General features: G+C 45.2%; 1 pseudogene; it reads left to right on the forward strand.

Annotated features, from left to right (window-relative positions):
- The first annotated feature begins 5,585 nt into the window (after positions 1-5,585).
- Positions 5,586-19,761, forward strand: part of LOC127624776 (sorting nexin-19-like) — a 50,559-nt pseudogene continuing 36,383 nt past the window's right edge.

Genomic DNA, 19,761 nt, shown 5'->3' on the forward strand with positions numbered 1-19,761 from the left:
GTAGAGCCCTCGATTGGGCCACTGCAGTCTGGACCAACCAGGGATTCGCTCTATTCACCTTCGACTCCTTCCGTCAAGGTCTGATCGACGTCTTCGATCACCCTGAAGGGGGTAAGAATGCAGGTGAACAACTACTGGCGCTCCGCCAAGGCAACCGCACGGCGGCAGACTACGTACTCTCCTTTCGTACCCTTGCTGCACAAACCGGTTGGGTTGAAGCAACCCACAAATTACTATTTCGTCAGGGCTTAAACACTGAACTCCAGTCCGAACTGGCCTGCCATGATGAGGGGGTGTCACTCGACCAATTCATTGCTCTGGCTATCCGAATGGACAACCTCATCCGTTCCCGACGTCCTAGTCGTTGGTCACTACCTTCCTCTGCCATGTTCCCGATGAGGGACACAGCAGAACCCATGCAGGTCGACCGCACACACCTCTCACCCGAAGAATGTGAACGCCGCTTCTCCAATCGCCTCTGCCTCTACTGCGGCCGGGCTGGACATCAACGCGCCAGTTGTCCAACGCGCCCGTCACAAATGCCACGCCCCGGGGTGAGTCTATTAATTTCTTCTACCCCGTCTGGAAACTGCCTCGAAGTACCTGTAAAGCTTACCTACCTTTCGGACAGTATTGTCACTCATGCCTTAATAGACTCCGGGGCGGCGGGCAACTTCATTGATGAGAGTTTCTGTGAGCATTACCAAATTCCTCTGATCGCTTGTAATCCTCCCTTGACAGTGGCAGCTTAGATGGTCGGCCTCTGGGATCCGGCAGAGTGTGCTTCTCCACCTGTGACATCACCCTGCAGGTGGGCTTACTACACTCGAAACTTTACGATTCTTCGTCATCAACTCCCTCGCAACTCTGTTATCCTTGGTTTTCCCTGGCTCGAATGCACAACCCACAAATCTCCTGGCAGGAAGGGCAAATATCTCAGTGGGGCCCGGGCTGTTCCACGCAATGTCTTCAAGTAGTCCGACCTATCACCGTGGGCACTACCCACGCTAGTAAAAACCCTGACTCACTTCCTGCGATACCCCATGCATACACTGATCTCAGAGAGGCGTTTAGCATGTCCAAGGCTGCTCTACTCCCACCCCATCGCTCCAGCGATTGCGCCATTGAACTCAAGCCCGGCGCCACACCCCCTGTTGGTAGAATTTACCCCTTGTCCGAACCAGAGTCTCTTGCTATGAAGTCCTACATCGAAGAGGAACTTGCCAAGGGCTTTATCCGTCCCTCCACTTCTCCAGCGGCAGCTGGTTTTTTCTTCGTTAATAAGAAAGATGGCTCCCTACATCCTTGTATTGACTATCGGGGCCTAAATGAGGTTACCATTAAATTCCGATATCCTCTACCACTCGTTCCCTCCGCCCTAGAACAACTGAGATCAGCAAAATTCTACACCAAGCTGGACTTACGAAGCGCCTATAATTTAATTCGCATTCGGGAGGGGGACGAGTGGAAGACCGCATTTTCTACCACTTATGGCCACTATGAATATTTGGTCATGCCTTTTGGCCTTTCCAAGAGCCCCTCAGTATTCCAGTCCTTCATCAATGACATTTTCCGGGACATGCTCAATAGGTGTCTAATCGTTTACATCGATGACATCCTGATTTACTCTGATTCCCTTGAAGAACACATTGCCCAAGTCAGAACGGTACTGAAGCGCTTGATCCAACATCAGCTATACGCCAAGGCAGAGAAATGTGAGTTTCATCTAAGAGCAGTTTCCTTCCTCGGCTACGTCATCAGCCAGGAAGGGGTGGCCATGGACAGCAGCAAGGTCCAATCCGTCCTAAACTGCCCTCAACCTAACACTGTTAAAGAGCTCCAACGTTTCCTGGGATTCGCCAACTTTTATCGGAGGTTCATCAGGAACTTCGGTACTGTTGCCTCACCTCTCACTGCTTTGGTTAAAAAGGGACAAACCAAACTTCACTGGTCCTCCGACTCTCTCCGGGCCTTCCATCAGTTGAAGGAGCACTTTACCTCAGCTCCCATCTTACATCACCCTGACCCTGATATTCCGTTCGTGGTAGAGGTTGACGCATCCAACACAGGCATTGGAGCCATTCTCTCCCAACGACAGGGTAACCCACCTAAATTATTTCCCTGTGCCTTTTACTCTCGCAAACTCTCTGCTCCCGAGCAAAACTACGACGTCGGCAACCGGGAACTCCTGGCTATGAAAGCCGCTCTAGAGGAATGGCGACACTGGTTGGAGGGGGCCAGACACCCATTTCAGGTCTTTACCGATCATTGCAACCTTGAATACCTGCGCTCGGCCAAAAGACTCAACCCCAGACAGGCCAGATGGGCCTTATTCTTCACCCGCTTCAACTTCTCAATTTCCTATCTACCCGGCTCCAAGAATGTCAAGGCCGACTCCCTTTCTCGACAGCACGAAGCCACACCTCAAAACCCCTCCGATGAGCCCATAATTCCTCCCGGACTGGTTCTCGCTCCCATCCAGTGGGACATCATGTCAGACATAACTCAGGCCCACACCTCCAACCCCCCCCCCCCGAATGCCCACCCAACCGAACATTTGTACCTCACAGTTTGCGGGAGAGGGTAATTCGTTGGGTACATGATACGTCACATTCGGGCACCCAGGCACCACAGCTACAGTTCGCCTGCTTCAGAACCGCTTCTGGTGGGAGACTCTGTTGGAAGATACCACCGACTTTGTCAACAAGTGTCAGGTCTGTAACATCGCCAAGACACCCAAAGAGACTCCAGCTGGCCTACTGCAACCCTTACCCATACCCCAACGTCCCTGGTCACACATCGCCGTAGACTTTATCACCGATCTCCCCAGTTCTCAACATTACACCACGATCCTCACTGTCATCGATCGGTTCTCCAAGGCTTGCCGTCTTATCCCTCTACCCAAGCTACCCACTGCCCTCGAGACCGCTGAACAGCTCCTTCAGTACGTCTTCCGCTATTATGGTCTCCCAGAGGACATCGTTTCGGACCGGGGTCCCCAATTCACATCCAGGGTATGGAAAGCCTTCTTTCATCTCCTAAATATTAATGTCAGTCTTACCTCAGGCTATCACCCCCAGTCCAATGGCCAGACAGAACGCCTGAATCAGGAAATAACCAAATTTCTCCGAACATACTGTCACCAAAATCAGTCGGACTGGAGTCGGTACCTCCCGTGGGCAGAGTATGCTCAAAACTCTTTACTCAAACCTGCTACCAACTTAACTCCCTTCAAATGTATCCTGGGATACCAAGCCCCCCTGTTTCCCTGGTCCGGCGAACCTTTGGAGGTCCCCGCAGTTAACGACTGGCTTCGGCGAAGTGAGGCGGTATGGGACCAGGCCCACGTCCATCTACAACGGGCAGTGAACCGATCCAAGGAACAGGCTGACCGTCATCGTCGCCCTGGCCCCAACTACGCTCCTGGTCAATGGGTCTGGCTCTCCACCCGTGATCTCCGTCTTCGCCTCCCCTGCAAAAAACTCAGTCCTAGGTATGTGGGTCCCTTTAAGATTCTCAGACAGATCAACCCAGTTTCTTTTCGTTTACAACTTCCAACTAACTATCGCATTTCTCCCACTTTTCATGTCTCCCTGCTCAAACCGGCTGATGGTCCGAGGGCTGAGGAGGAGGTGAGTTCCAGGCCCCCTCCCCTGATTGTGGGTGGCGAGGAAGCTTTCCTGGTGCGGACCTTGCTTGACTCCAGACGACACCAGGGTCAGCTCCAATACCTGGTGGATTGGGAGGGGTACGGTCCGGAGGAAAGATCCTGGGTAAATACCAATGACATCCTCGATCCCAATCTCATTGCAGAGTTCCACCGGACCAATCCGGAGAGACCGGCCCCTCGACCCCGGGGGAGACCTCGACGTAGGTCGCATCCTCGCGTCCGGAGCCGCTCACAGGGGGGGGGGCTCTGTCACGAACATCGAGAACACCTCTCCCTCCAGGCGTCGGAGATCAGATTCACCGGATTTCTGAGTATAGACTACATTTCCCATGAACCCACATGCTTAGGTCTGATTACTACGCAGCTGTGCCTTGTTTGTTATTCTCTATTTAATCAGCCTTGTTCTAACACTCTTTGTGAAGTCTTGTTTTGCTCCTGCTACAATTCCAAGCGTTTGTTCCAGTTTATTATCTTGTCTATTGTGTATCGACCCTGCCTTGTTCCAATACCGTGTTTGTTAGCCGCCAGCCCTTTATTACCTTTGCCTGTTCCAAGTTCGTTGATTGTTTGCTGCCTGCCCCGATCTCCTGCCTGCTCTCACGTTGATTCTGCCTGCCTCCTATATTCCTGTTTGCCCGTGTTGACCATTGCCTGTACCTCTTCTGTGTCTTCATTAAAATACTGCTGATGGATCCCAACCAGTCTGTGTCTTCGTTACACTATGATGTCAAACGCTGCACTGAGATCAAGGAGAACTAAAATTGCATGACTACCTGAATCAACAGCCAGCAACAGGTCATTAAATACTTTTAAGAGTGCAGACTCTGTGCTGTCTTGTGCTCTAAATCCTGATTGAAATGTCTAAAAAAATATTTAAAAAAGGAGAGAGTTGATAGTTTATTAATGCTGTTTGGTCAAGGTTGGGCTTTTTTTAGTATAGAGGTTGCACCACTGCATGCTTAAAGCAAGATGAGACAGGACCCTCTGCCAGACTGCAATTCACTATTGACAATAAACTCAAGCCATCTAGAACCTGGCTAAGGAGGCGAGGAGGAACAACATCTAAAGAACATTGCACAGGCTTCATATGTAAAACTATATCCACTAAATAGGATATTGAGACTGGTTCAATTCACTAAAAAGGACAGCAGAGGGAGGGGGATTCAAGGCGTCTTGGTTATGGAAGGAAGATGAGATGCTAGCACAAAGATGCTAGCAATTTTATCAATAAAAAACTCTGAGAAACGTTCTCAAGCTTAAAAAGTAATATCCGGAAAAGTACTAATAACAGGATTTAGCAAAGTAACTATTGTGCTAAATAACGCTGGAGGCTTACTAGAACTCTTTTTAATAATATCGAAAAAATACACCCAGAGACACCCAGAGACAAAACCAAATCCAGCATATTACCTTGCTTGTAAGTGGAATTTAAAACAGACTGAGTTAAGTTAAAAGAGTCAGTTAAATGTAAGAACTCTTTTAACATAGGCTTGGCAGTACACATGAATGTTAAAATCACCCAAAATTAACAGACAATCAGATTTAGGTACAACAACAGCTAGAAAATTCTAGAGTAAAATGTTTGTTGTAATTCAGGGGACAATTGGGGAGTGCACAGGTGACAGGGAACTCCAAGTCTATGTTGAACTGCTGCAATTCAAACAAGAATTCAAAAAAAATTCTGCCTTTAACAAACAGCATTTAAATTGGTTCTTAAATATTGTGGCGACCCCCATTATATTATATTTGTTCTAAAGTTATCACGTTTATTTGCTACATCAACATTACCTGTCTTTTATGTTGAGATATAAACCCGGTTAGTTAAATTCTATTTTATCATTTACTTGATTATTTTATTAATTTTGTCATCATTCCGTCCCTTTCCAATTTATGAGCTCAGAAGTGTGGTGAAAACATGCCTGGTCTTGATAATGTTGGTCCAAATCCATTGATTCTCTCTCTGAGTTACTGGGCAAGAGGAGCATTCTTGGAGTTGTAGTTCTGATTACATGGTTAGTTCTGTTCCACCTTCTGGTGAATGTGGTGCTGCTGTGCATCTTCACCAGCCTGTTGGTAGTGCTGGGTGGATGGCTGGGATCTCATGTTGCCTTGGATGCCAACAGCCACCTTCATTTGGAGCATTTCATGCCCCTGATTGAGTTCCATAAAGCTAACACTTCCTCAGAGAGTGAGCAAAGACAGAACTGGGAGATTCGGAGTGCTGTTAATCAGGCTGTGCGGGACTTTGTGTCATCCTGGTACTGCAGCTTTGTTTCTAAGTGAGGTGATGAGTTTGAATGGGAGGTGAGGCAGCTGTTGAACTAAAGCGAAGGGCAAGGCAGGTGGACAGGAGAGCACTGGTCCAAAGGGTTCTTGAGCTTTGCAGATTCCATCTGCTAATCTCACCTAGAAACAAGGACAGGTCGATACATGGTGGGAGAGCTCATTGTCTGCAATGTCCTTCTGCCCCTAGTGGCAAGAATGTCCAATCCAGATTGGTTAAACAAGACCATTGTGGATGTGTTTATGAAGTCCATTAACAAAGAGAAAACAGTATAAATCCACAACAAACACCTTCAGCAGACCTGGAGGAATCAAATAAACGCATTTGGGATTGTAATGGCCCAATCACTTTTGACTGTCAAGAAACCTCTAGCATGCACACAGAATGGTCTGCATCCACAGCCTTCCTCCATGATTCTTCTCAATCAAGTTTCCAAAGTCTGTGGTGCTCTGATGAAAATGTTCAAGGAAGGGATACTTTTCCCAGAAAGAATTATGCAAAATATGAATCAACCTCTTCTGAAGGGAGGAAGACTTCTACTGAGTATCTTAAGCAAACTGACTTAGAAGAGGATCAAGTCAAGAACTTCTGTGACTGCATCTCTCCTTCAGACTTTTGTGGCCTATCTGGAGGAAGACACTTTGGGCCTTTTAGGAAAGTGTTTCAGGTAAAACATTATAGTTTTAGAGCCTCCGTCACGGCCTGATAGTATAGCAGAAGAGTCTGCAATTGGACCCCTGTCTCACGTTTTCCTTGTTATCTGCCCTGTGTTTCACTGTCCTTGTCTAAAAACTACAATTCCCACAATTCCCGGCCTCCCTCACTGCCTGCACTCATCATTGTTCTCACTTGTGTCTCGTTCAGTCTTCATTGTGTCTGTGTATTTAAACCCTGGTTCTTTGTTTAGTGACTGTCAGTCGTTATATGTAGATGTAATGCCTGTTCCTGTATGTGTTTTGACCCTGTGCCTCATTCGTGTTCATGTTTACTCTTGTTTAGATTTCAGTTTCCCATCGTGGATGTTTGTTTTGTTCCAGTGTCTACCTGTCATTTGTATTCATTTATAGTTTCATTAAAACACTAGCCGCACCTGGATCCAGCCCTCTTGTCTTCCCTTCTTCAATTTTAACAAAACGTTGGTTTCATTTTATTACTTTTTACCTGCTTTACTAAATCAATACTGATTCAGTGTTTTTGTATGTGTTTGTATTATGAAACTGCTGCAGATTCAGAAAGCCCATCCCCTGATCAGCATGTTGCTTATCACATGGGGAACCAGCGCTACAGCGAGTTCCTCAATCTGCAGACCCGTTTGGAGGAGAGGTCTAATCTGAAGAAGGTGATCACAAGTAAGATAATTGTAAACTTTTTTTAATTGATTTTAAAAGTTGTCTGTGTTATGTAATTATAAATAGGAGCCTAATATAAAGTAAACCATGTAAGCGTAAACCTAAAAATACCTACATATGCTGAATTGACAGTTTTTTTACTTTCATATAGATGACATTTAAATAGATTTTCATATTGATTTTATCCGCATTAAAATATGTGCTCATAATTAAGAGGAACCCAAGCAGAACCCAACTGGAATCATTCCACAGTGTAAGAGATTTCCCTTCAGTGGACAGATGAATTGTGACTTTTATGGAAAAAGCCTGGATGCAGTCACATGCCTCACACCTTTTTATTTTTCTGCAGAAACTGTGCGCCATCCCAGAGGCAGCTAATTGTGAGGAAGAATGCAATTTCCTTGCCCTCAACACTGATGACAGAAAAGATTTCCAGAAAAAGTCATCAAGTTCACACATAGACATGGCCATTCTGTACTGAGAAGATATATGCTTTGGTTGGTTATCACAGCATCTTTTAGATAAAGACTGCTTAACTTTTTAACTGCACACAAAAGGTTATCTCTTTGAAATTTCTGTCTGTGTTTCTGCCTGTCTGTTTGTATGATATTGTCCATAAAATCAAATGGTAGAGACCATTGTGGATGCTCTGAAGACAGCGTTCCCATGCTTAGAACCTCAGAGCCCCACAGAAGAAGGAGACCCACAGGGGAAGTGAGAATGCATGACACTTAGCGAACAACCAAAGTCAAACATGCTTATTTAATGCTGAAGTGTGTAACTTTTTTGATGTTAAAATACTTTCTCCAATCCCAGCTCAATACGCAGAGACAACTTTAAGTAAGTCATTCATAGGTGGATTTTCTCAAATTCGTAAACACTTGTAACTCATAAAAATTGTGTCTCTGTGGTGCTATAAAAACAGAAAAGGCAAATTAGATGCTTTTCCACCAACAGGCATGTGCAAGACAGGGCTATCAGCTGGACAGTCGGGGCCAATTAGTCTCAGACCTCGAGTCCAAAATTGATCTGCATTCATACGCTCGGGCCAATAGCCCTGAAGCTTTGCCCTAAAATCCAACCCTTAATATGCCACCCTGGTGCCAATATCACATACCCTGCCCATTTCACAAGCAAGAGGGAAACTCAAGCTGAGATTCCAGACTCTGGAGACTATCTAGCCTTCGAAATGGACCCGGATTTGTATTGTGCCCGCAGTTTTTATAATTTTTCCCAAACCTGTACAGTTGTGTGTTGGATACACAACTTTGCAAGTTCGGCGACAACATACTTAATCACGTAATTGCGGATTGAAGGATTTGAATATAGGTAGGTGAATGCTCATCCACTACGGGGCTCCGGTAAGAAGCGTGACAGGAGACAGGGAGCTGTTAAAATCTTTATCTTTGAATGTTCACACACATTGGCATCTTCCAGCTAAATAGTTGAATACAACAATGTAACAACAATGTAACAAGCATACATCAACTTATAACTGTGTATAAATAAATAAACTTACATTCAATCACGCACATTAACACCTGAGGAAATGGCGGAGAAAACGGCTGGTGAAAGTGAAAGTAAACAAAATAGCGGACTAGCGGAAACTAACGTTAGCCAGAAGAATATACAGTAAACGTTCATGATAAAAGTCCTTCTCGTATACTCTTATATAGGGAATTTAGAACAGCCACCCCTAGATTAGCATAGCTAATATGTGTAAAGATAAACTCCCTAGTCCTTGGAGTCGGTGTCACCTCCACCCGGAAGTGCTGGAAGTCTGACAAGTTTGGCCACAGGTCGTAGGTATAAGCGGTCATTGACCTTGATTTGAGCTGACCGAATGTGTCCATCATCACTGGTAATCAACTTGACAACCCTACCAGTTGGCCATTGAGGAAGCTGCGGATCCATAATCATTACCACCATGCCCTCAGTTAAATCCTGGGTTTCTCGTTGCCACTTCTGGCGAGTCTGGAGGCTTGGAAGGTAATGCCGAATGTAGTATGACCAGAAGTGATCCACAATGGTCTGAGAATGTCGCCAGCGGCGCTTGGATAGCGGTTCGGGAGTGTAGATCACCTGGGGAAGTGAGGCATCTCGCCGCCCCATAAGCAGCATGTTTGGGGTAACCGGATCTATGTCTGCAACATCGGATGAGACGTATCCCACTGGCTTGCTTCCTCTGGAATCGACTGGCTCCCGATAACTACCCGCAGGGCAGACTTTACTGATCTAATCTCCCTTTCCCATGCGCCTCTGAAGTGTGGTGCGGCAGGAGGATTCATTTTAAAGTTGATCTGATGACTAGCTAATAACTCTTGCAGTTTAGGTTCCATTACTTTGAAGGCTTCCCTTAGCTCGGTCTCAGCTCCTCGGAAATTGGTCCCCTGATCTGAGAGGATTTCGGATGGGGTGCCTCTGTGGGCTATAAAGCGTCTAAGTGCCAACAAAAATGCATCCCTATCAATGCTGTTAAGGAGGTCAAGGTGAATGCATCTGGTCGTCAAGCACTTGAAGATGACTCCCCATCGCTTTTCAGTGCGACGGCCAATCTTCACAATGAAGGGCCCAAAGCAGTCAACTCCAATTGAGAAAAAAGGTGGTTTGTACACTCGCAGACGAGCTAAAGGTAAGTCAGCCATTATAGGCACGGTCGGCTTGGCTCTCCACTTCTGGCACTCCACACACTCTCTCTGATGTTGCCTTACTGCTTGTCTGCCTCTCAGGATCCAGTAGTGGCGACGGAGTTCAGCAAAACCCTGTCCGGTCCTGGGTGAAGTAGGCGTTCATCAAAGTGCTTTATGAGAAGTTTAGTCACCTTATTGTTCGAGTGTAAAACCACTGGGTGGATCTCCGTTTGACTTAAGCTACCCAGTTTCCGCAGTCTTCCTCCCACACGGATCAGACCTAGTGTGCAATCCAACTCTGGTGCAAGTGTGTTCAGACGGCTGGATGCAGGCACAGGTTTTGCTGCCTTCAAGGCCTTAAGTTCCTCTGAGAAGGTCTCCTCCTGACATCGACTCAATATGAGTGTTTCCGCATTCCGGTAATCAGGGTGCTGCATGCTCATGTCTTTGGCAGCCGCCCCGTGAAGAAACTGGTAAGCAGCATCAATCAAGTCCTTCCAGGAAGTGGAATGCATCAGGAATGCCAGAATCTTGATCATTCACAACTAGACCACAAAAGACAACTTTCTTTGTCTCTGATATGTCATCTTGGGCCTCTATCAAAGGTGTGACTGGCCAGTGATCTGATGGTTCACAAAGAAATTTTGGACCCTCACTCCACCTGCTTGGGTTCGCCAGCTCTGTAAGTGTCTTCCCTCTAGTAATATCATCCGCCGGGTTATTAGGGGAATCCACATATCTCCATGAGTGAAGTTCTGTCAACTCTTGGATTTCTGCCACTCTTGTCCCAACAAAAACGTTGTACCTACAAGACTCGTATCCAAGTCAGGACAGTCGTAGAGTCAGTCCATAATGTCACTTACCCTACGGGGATAGTCAGTTCCTTGCTAATGAAATTGGTGAGACTGGTCAGAGCTGCGCAGAGTTCGAGACGTGGGATTGACAGCTGTCGTTTGGGGGCTACCCTAGAGCGGGCATGACAAAGGAGGTATGAATCTCTCCATACTGCTCAACAAGGAGGTAAGCAACTGATCCATAGGCCACCTCTGATGCATCACCAAACACATGCAAGTTAAATTTTGATGTCCCCATATCAAAGTTGGAAGGGATGTAGCATCTGTTAAGCTTGATCTTGCCGAGGTCAGGCAACTCCTTCTCCCATATTTTCCACTTCTCTAACAAGTCTGAGGGAAGGTTCGGATCATCTCAATCCCTTGGTTTGGCCCAAAGCTTCTGGACAAGTATCTTGGCCCGTGTGGTAAAGGGAATGATAAACCCTAGGGGATCATATTGTGACACTAAGACCTTGTAAAGATGTCTCATCGTTGGAGGGTGCTCTACCATGGCACGATGCCGGTAGCCCAGTTGATCCTCTAGACAGCGCCACATCAAACCCAGAGCTGGTTCCAAAGGATCCAAATTATACTGTTGCAACCACAGTTCAATGCTCTCTGAACGAGCTGTTGATGATAAATGCTGAACGACTGAAGGTACATTAGAAGCCCACTGTCTTATTTCGAAGCCCCCTAAGGCTAGAAGTGATCTCATCTTGTTGATCAGTTGCTTAGCTTCCGTAGCAGTGGGAAGACTTTGTAAACAATTGTCTACGTAAAAGCTTCGCTCTATAGACTGCAGTACTTCTTCATTCCCGGGCTGTTGGCTTCGAACATGTGTCTTTAGAGCAAAGGTAGCACAGCAGGGACTGCAGGTCGTCCCAAAAGGCAAGACTTGCCACTCGTAGACGTCAAGCGGATCCTCCCTCTGCATGTTCCTCCAAATAAACCTCAGCAGGGGTTTGTATTTGGGTAAGAGTCTCACCTGGTGAAACATGCCGCGTATATCACCACTAATGGCAACCGGATACTGCCGAAACCAAAGGAGGACTCCCATCAATGACACACCAAGGCTGGGACCATGAAGCAGCTGCTGATTAAGGGAGATACCCTGATGCATGAAGGAGCAGTTAAAAACCAGCCGGTCTCTGCCGTTGTGGTGTACAAGGTGGTGCGGTATGAACCATGACTCCTCATTGGGCTGCAGATTCTCTGGTGGTACCTTAACTACATAACCTGAATCGAGGAGTTTCTATATTTCAGCTTCATACACCTGAGCTCTCTCTGCGTCTTTGCTGAGATGCTTCTCAGTGTTCCTGAGGCGGAACAAGACTGACTCCTTGGTTCCTCTCAGAGGTGCGCAATCCCGTGCACAAAGGAGTGGAGTAGCATAATGCCAAATGCCATTAACTTCTACACGTTGTGTGCTGGTCTCCAGCATATTCACAGCCACTTGATCCTGTTTTGATCGTGTGACCAACTTTTCACTGCGGTATGGAAGAACGTCCAGCTGCCACAGCCGCTCAACATGTTGGAAAACAGGATCTCGATTTGGAGTAAGAGAAGTGAATAAGCATTGTGATGAAGGTACCTGATGTGGGAGAAGTCCATCTGGTCCCTGGAGAACCCAACCGAGCTGTGTACGTACAGCTGCCGGTCCACCAGCTGGTCCTAGTCTGATGGGCTCCTTAGCTGTAATTAAGTTTGGGTAGTCAGACCCAATTAGGAGAAGGGGCTACACTTTATCAAAGGATGGAATATGAATCCCTCTGAGGTGGTAATAGCATCGCTGAAGCCTATTAATGGGATAGGTTTGCTCAGTTAACGTAAGGAGAGGAGCAGTAAACACATTTGTGAGGCTGTACTTCTCATTTGGACTTGACTGTGTGGAAAGCAGCAGGTAATTGACTGTCCTTTCAAATCTGTGACATCATGTCTGATGGTGTGAAGGGCCATAATCTCTTCCCTACCCGCAAGTCCTAGCTGCTGAACTGCTGCTGGAAGAACAATGCTCTGTTGGGCACCATCATCCAGGATAGCATATGTTGGTACAGACCTCTTGCCTTTCCACAGCAATACTGGGCCGACTTTCAGGTAAACACGTCCTGTGGAGCTAGGGGAAGTCAGATATGCTCGATCAGCAGACATCATAAGTAAAACAAGGTTGGAACCCTCCTTGGCAATGGAATGCAGGACACAGAGGTGTATATTGCCACATTCTCTACAAGGCCTCTTTAGCGTGCATTCCTCACATTTATGACTTGTACAACCACATTTCCAACATCTCTTGCCATCCTTTATCCACTCGAGAATCTGTTCAGGTGAGCGCTCAGTGATTTCATTGCACTGCGACAAGTAGTGCTCTTGACTTTTTCAGAACAGACACAGACGTTTCAGTTTCTTGACTAATTGCTGACCATGAGCGGGCTCTGGATGGACATAATGTACTGTACTGACCTCTTTGGGTTGGTCGCTGCCATGATAAACTGCAGTGAATCTAGTTTGGGGCTTCGGCATGGGTTGACGTTCCCTCCGTGGGACTTGAACTCTCTCTGTCTGGTAACACTGTACCATTTTAGATGACAGACGCTGAGCCTCTGCCTTCACCTTCAACCAGTCAGCGAGGTCATGAAGATTATATGGGTTGAGGCTGTCAGTGCTCAGTCAGCCTCGTAACTGGAGGTGCTCAATGAAACTATCTCTGTAATGCTTGGGTAGCTTACTGAGTAATCTGTCGACATGGCCCGTGCAAGTGAGTTCTCGTCCTTGTGGCCCCTCAAGTGACATCAACATGCCTACTAATAAATCAACATTGAGTGCAAAACTCTGAAAAGCCTTTGCATCCCCTGCTCTAATATCAAGTGAATTCACTTTGTACCAACTGATGAGGTTGGCCGTACTGCTGTTGCAATGCTGTCATAGCTGCTGCATAGGGCGCTGGATGGTGTCGGCATGCTTTGGCTATTAGCCTTGCTTCCTCCAGAACTAACTGTTCCATCAGCACCCTGTATTTATAATGTTCAGTAAGCTCAGTGTGAGGATTGAGGAGATTGTCCAAAGTCATCTTCAGAGCCGTAAACGCTCTCTCACTATCATTCACAAGCTTCTGTAATTTTGGGATTGGAACTGGCTGGAGTGGAAGTGCTGCAGGTATTGGCTGATAAACAGGAGTTGGAGGTAGTGGCGGGTACATCACTGCAGAGTTGATCCAGGTCTGTCCTGGAATGTGTGTGGAAGGCTGAGTGACACAATACCCTGGGAATGAGGATGGAAGTCGATTAGGGTCTGGCATGGTGAATGACTGCCGTTGTGGTTGGCATGACACAGCAGTCTGTAACTGATAGACAGGTGGAACACAAGTTGTGTAAGCTGTGGTAACTAGAGGCAGCTTCACTGATGTAATAGTACGTGGCAATGATGAGGTAAGCTGATATGAAGGACGCAAATCTGGTGTGCTGGATAAGGTTTGCTGATGTAACGTTACATGTGGTGCAGGTAAATGCGAAACACCAAAGTATGAAGGAGTCGTACCATATGTGGTATTAGTCTTAGTTTGCGTCATGTGCCATGGGGCTGACTGTGGAGAAATGTCTCTGGTGGCCGCAGCAGCTTGGAATGACTGGTTTGCATACTGGATTGGTATAGATGGCGGTGCAGTAGCTTTCAGTCTGACCACAGGCGGTGAAATAGCTCTAGCCTGTTATTCATCTCTAAGTGAAGGTGAAACAGAACCACTGGTGTGTGACTCACATGCGGATTGACTGTGATATTCTCTTTGAGCTACCGGTGAACTAGAATAACTAAAGGATCTCTCAGCATCTAGCTGTCTAGCAAAAACACCAGATCCATTCTCAACACTGCCCGTATGACATGTAGCTTGGCCTGCTCCATACTGCACCAGAGATAACTCACTCATGGGAAGCTGATCCACTGTCGAGACTGGCTCAGCCTGTCCACTGAGGTTTAGCTGTGCTGTTGGGTGATACATCCTTGGCTGGTGGTATGAACTGGCATACAGCGTATGGTCTGGTATGAGAGATTTAGGTAATGTAATGTCATAAGCTTGCAGACGTGTTGAGAGCTGACGTGCTCTGTCCTGTAGTCGAACAGAATGTGTGGTATCAGGAGAGTAATGTTGACTCTGTTGCTCCATATCACCGTAATGAGTGTAGCGATCTGGCTCGAAGGACCAGATATTGCGGATTGAAGGATTTGAATATAGGTAGGTGAATGCTCATCCACTACGGGGCTGACAAGTCTGACAAGTTTGGCCACAGGTCGTAGGTATAAGCGGTCATTGACCTTGATTTGAGCTGACCGAATGTGTCCATCATCACTGGTAATCAACTTGACAACCCTACCAGTTGGCCATTAAGCTCTGGGAAGCTGCGGATCCATAATCATTACCACCATGCCCTCAGTTAAATCCTGGGTTTCTCGCTGCCACTTCTGGCGAGTCTGGAGGCTTGGAAGGTAATGCCGAATGTAGTATGACCAGAAGTGATCCACAATGGTCTGAGAATGTCGCCAGCGGCGCTTGGATAGCGGTTATATATATCAACTTATAACTGTGTATAAATAAATAAACTTACATTCAATCACACACATTAACACCTGAGGAAATGGCGGAGAAAACGGCTGGTGAAAGTGAAAGTAAACACAATAGCGGACTAGCGGAAACTAACTTTACCCAGCAGCGTATACAGTAAACGTTCATAATAAAAGTCCTTCTCGTATACTCTTATATAGGGAATTTAGAACACACGTCTTCATTTCAGCAGATGCTGTTAATCTGATGTTGCACATTTTCATTAGCCCAAATATTCAGAATAGCACTTATTTAGTCTACTAACCAGTACTGATTATTCTCCATTCTCTGCTGAGCTGTTGAGGTAAGCTGGTAGCTAGATGTGAAAAATTGGGGAATGAGTGTCTTTGTGCTGAAACTTCTGACCTGACTCAGCTAAATTCCAATTTGACACTGACCTCACATCAATCCTCAGTAAGCCTTCTTTGGCCCAAGGGTAATCAGTGGGAAAAAGGCACTTGGCACAATCAATTGACAGTGGGAACGCATGCCCTCATTTGGCCCGATACTGGAAACGCGGCTAATGACTCAACCGATTCCATCAATTTGGGGTGGGTCACTATTGTTCGATCAATGGCATACAGGGAAAAAATTAGGGAAAGCTGTTTGAAAACAATGTTTATTTTTGCAGTTCAATTTAGTGGCTTTAGGGGCACAGAACTTATAAAGCTTCAAATTCCTTTTGTTTTCTGTTTTATTATGTTTGCAAAATATTAATTCAAATTTCAGGCCCCATCTGAGATTCTCCAGTAAAATAGCTCCTACTCTCAATGTCCCAGACTTGCAATGTAAAGTGACATAATATTTCAGGGAACGCTGCTCTGTGAGTCCTCCATATCAAACAAAGCCACAAAAATAGCCATTTACAATTTGTGATTTATTAATCCATATGCAACCCAGACATACATTAATATAGCCTAATCAAATGGAATTCTGTCCTGAATAGAGTACTTTTTGAATATACCATACATAAATGCCAACACATTTATTTCCATCTCTTTCTGTAGGTTCTCAGAGGTTTCTCGCTGACATGTCTGGAGGAGTTTGTAGAGGAACAGCAGGGGCAGGTGGACAGTGGCTTCAAGAGTCACTCTGCAGAGGGAATGCTTCTGAAAGAAAAGGAAGAGGAACAGGTTATTCAGAGTTCAAGACCTTTTTAAGGTTGACAATGGCCTTTATTTATGTTAGAAAGACATGGGTCAATGCATGAGCTCAAACAGTGGTAGCCTATACACCATACCGAACAGCAGAGGGCAGTATTACTCAGTTAGAAAGTAAAGAGTGATTGCAAGAGAGATTGATAATGAATGTAAATCCTCTTTCTCTGACAGAACTTGTTTCAGCTTTAATTTTCTTATGTGAGATGAAAGCCTTTATCGGATGCAGCTAAATTTTAACACAGAATTTGAACAGTTGTACATAAATCTGTGTGTTTGAGATGGTGCTGACACCATTGCTCTAAACATCTTATGCTTGCTGATGAAGGACCTGTTGAGTTGGCTGTGTACAGAAAACATCCAGAAGACCATCAGACTGCTGTTAAATGTTGTAATGATAATACACCTGACATCCTTGCATTATCCCATTATGTTTGCTTTTGAGACAATTTTGTCATCATATATGAAATTCTTTCAAGGACATTATTCATTTTCAAGTTGAATCTAATTTCACAAGAAACTTTAAAATGAACTGATATATAAGAAAATAAATCATAACAATAGGTTCATGGTCATACACAATTTCACAATATAGTGTTTAGTTATATTCGTAACTGAACATTTTTGCTTAAGTCTCCATCAGACATCAAGTCATTAACATTCCTCAAAGCATGGAATGCAAAGCTTCTCAAGTCTGTGGACTGTGCTGCAGAGGTGGGTATTAACTTGTTTCATTTACTCCGTTACATTTACTTGGGTAACTTTTTGGGAAAATTTTACTTTTAGAGTAGGTTTAAAAGTGGGTACTTTTTACTCTCACTCAAGTAAATTTCTAATTATAATTTTTTTATTTTACTTCTTTACAATGTGCCCTACTGTCGTCACATTACTGGGTTTAATTTGAATTAATGTGTAATTTATTGAGAGATTATTGAATGGGACTTTTACGAGAGCGGATGTTCACAGAATCACTATTTTCTATATGTTATTAAGTTATTTTAATCCAGTAATGATTTTTCCAAAAAAAAAATATTACATTCAGCATGAAATAAAACATTGCTGGAGTGAAGGAAGCAGTAAACTCCCAGCTCGTACATCTTCCCCGTGGTGGATGGTGGGAAATTTACCGTCATCGAGTGTACTTGAAGTGTACACTTGAAATTAGAGTGCTTTGTGGGTAAGAATGAGTGAACAAAAGTAGGGAACGAGTGGCTCACTCAGAATTCAGACACTCCTACAAAATAGCGAAAATGCCATGATTACTGTTGTAACCTCATGGAAGGAAGGAATGAGACGTTGTGTCGATTGTAGCGACACAAGGGCTCTCTTCTGAGAGCCTTGCGTACCTCTGAACTTGAGAAAAGACCAATGTTAAGTTGGCAGACAGAATTTGCGTGCCCCGCCCCCGGACATATGGGTATAAAGGGGAGCGGGCAAGCGACTATCAGAAAGGTTTTCACTGAGGAGCCGAGAGTAAGGTTACGGCACATTACAGTGGTAGGGATAGTGATGTGACAAGGGGAACACAACGTCTCGTTCCTTCAATCGGGGAATGAGATTACAACAGTAACCATGACGTTCCCCTTCTGTCACTCACTCGACATCGTGTCGATTGTAGTGACACAAGGGGTCCCACTTCAAAACGCCATGCACTACTTGTGACTGCCTAGCCAGGTGCAAGCAGGCTGCTGCATGCTAGATGCAGCTGGGTCGGCTGCACATAACCCTCCCCAACGCCCCCACTAAAAGGTGTCATATACTGATCTTAGGTCCCAGTACCTGTACGGAAACAGGCGACACGACTTGTATGGGAGCCAGCCAGACAGCAGCGGCCTTTTCTCTCTCTATGGTTCTAGTCATAGAGTTAAAAAGCGGCTAGGGCTTAACGCTATACAGTCATTAAAAAGTGGGAGGCACATATACAAACTGTTGTAATTCCTACACGTTCAAATGATTAGAATTGTGTCGATGTCCCAATATTTATGGACCTGACTGTAAATGTGTCTGGGAAGGCGTCCTTTCCCGTTCCTATTCTTTCAGGGGGAAAAGGCCCTGCGGAGACCATGACCTGCCCAAACTGGGGGGAGGTAACTTGTGGTTAATACACACAGGGGTTGTCAAGCCACCCGTGGACATGGTGCAGTGGTAGATCCTACTTGACAAGGGAGGAGTTGCTACAGACACGGCGACTGGGGGGCATCGAGGACTGTAGACAGAGGAGGGGGTCCTGTATGGACGTCCTCGAGACTCGTCATCACTGGCCTGCCGAGGCTTTTTATTATGTGGAACACAAAATATGTTAGACAGAATATTAGGGACTGACAGTCTCGGTCACCATTCACTTTCAATATATGTATATAAAAAAAAATCACTAAAAGTAAATAGTGACTCAGGCAAACATTCTGTCTAATATCTCCTTATTGTGTTGCATGCAAGAAAGAAAGTCATACGGTTTGGAACAACATGATGGTGAATGATGACAGAATTTCCATTAATAATAATAATTAGTCTGTAATACATGTTCAACGTGAATTATGTAATGGAATATAGGGGAGTAAACATCAATTATGTCATTTGTGAAAGTAACGAGTTACTTACTACTTGAATACTCTTTTAATTGGATATTTTCTTACTTTTACTCAAGTAATTTTTTGTTAGTACTTTTACCTCTACTTGAGTACTTATGTTTTTTAAGTAATTGTACTTTTACTTGAGTACAGTTTTTGTCTGCTCTACCCACCTCTGCTGTGCAGTTCTCCACCCAATTAGAAGTAATATAGGGGCGAAGTAGGGGAAGGTGATTGGACTGCAGCAGGGCTGAGTGATAACTGGCCAGTGAGCTATTCAACTGTATTGCATCTGGTTTGAGAGACTTGCGTCATTTGTGTGGGCCAGATATACCGTACGTTAGCTGCCAAAAGAAGTAAAAAAAAAAAAAAGAATAATAATTACAGCAGGTTCATGTTCAGACACAATTACACAATATAGTGTTAAGTGATATTCGTAACTGAAATGTTGTGCTTTTAAAGTCTCCATCAGACATGAAGTCATTAACATTTCTTGAAGCATGGAATGCAAGGCTTCTCATGTCTGTGCTGTTCTCCATCCAATAAGAAGTAATAGAGGGGTGAAGCAGGGGAAGGTGATTGGACTGCAGCAGGGCTGAGTGATAACTGGCTAGTGAGCTATTCAACTGTATTGCGTCTGGTTTGAGAGACTTGCATCATTTGTGTGGGCCAGACATACTGTA

Source organism: Xyrauchen texanus, chromosome 3 (genome assembly GCF_025860055.1).
Source record: "Xyrauchen texanus isolate HMW12.3.18 chromosome 3, RBS_HiC_50CHRs, whole genome shotgun sequence".
NCBI lineage: Eukaryota > Metazoa > Chordata > Actinopteri > Cypriniformes > Catostomidae > Xyrauchen > Xyrauchen texanus.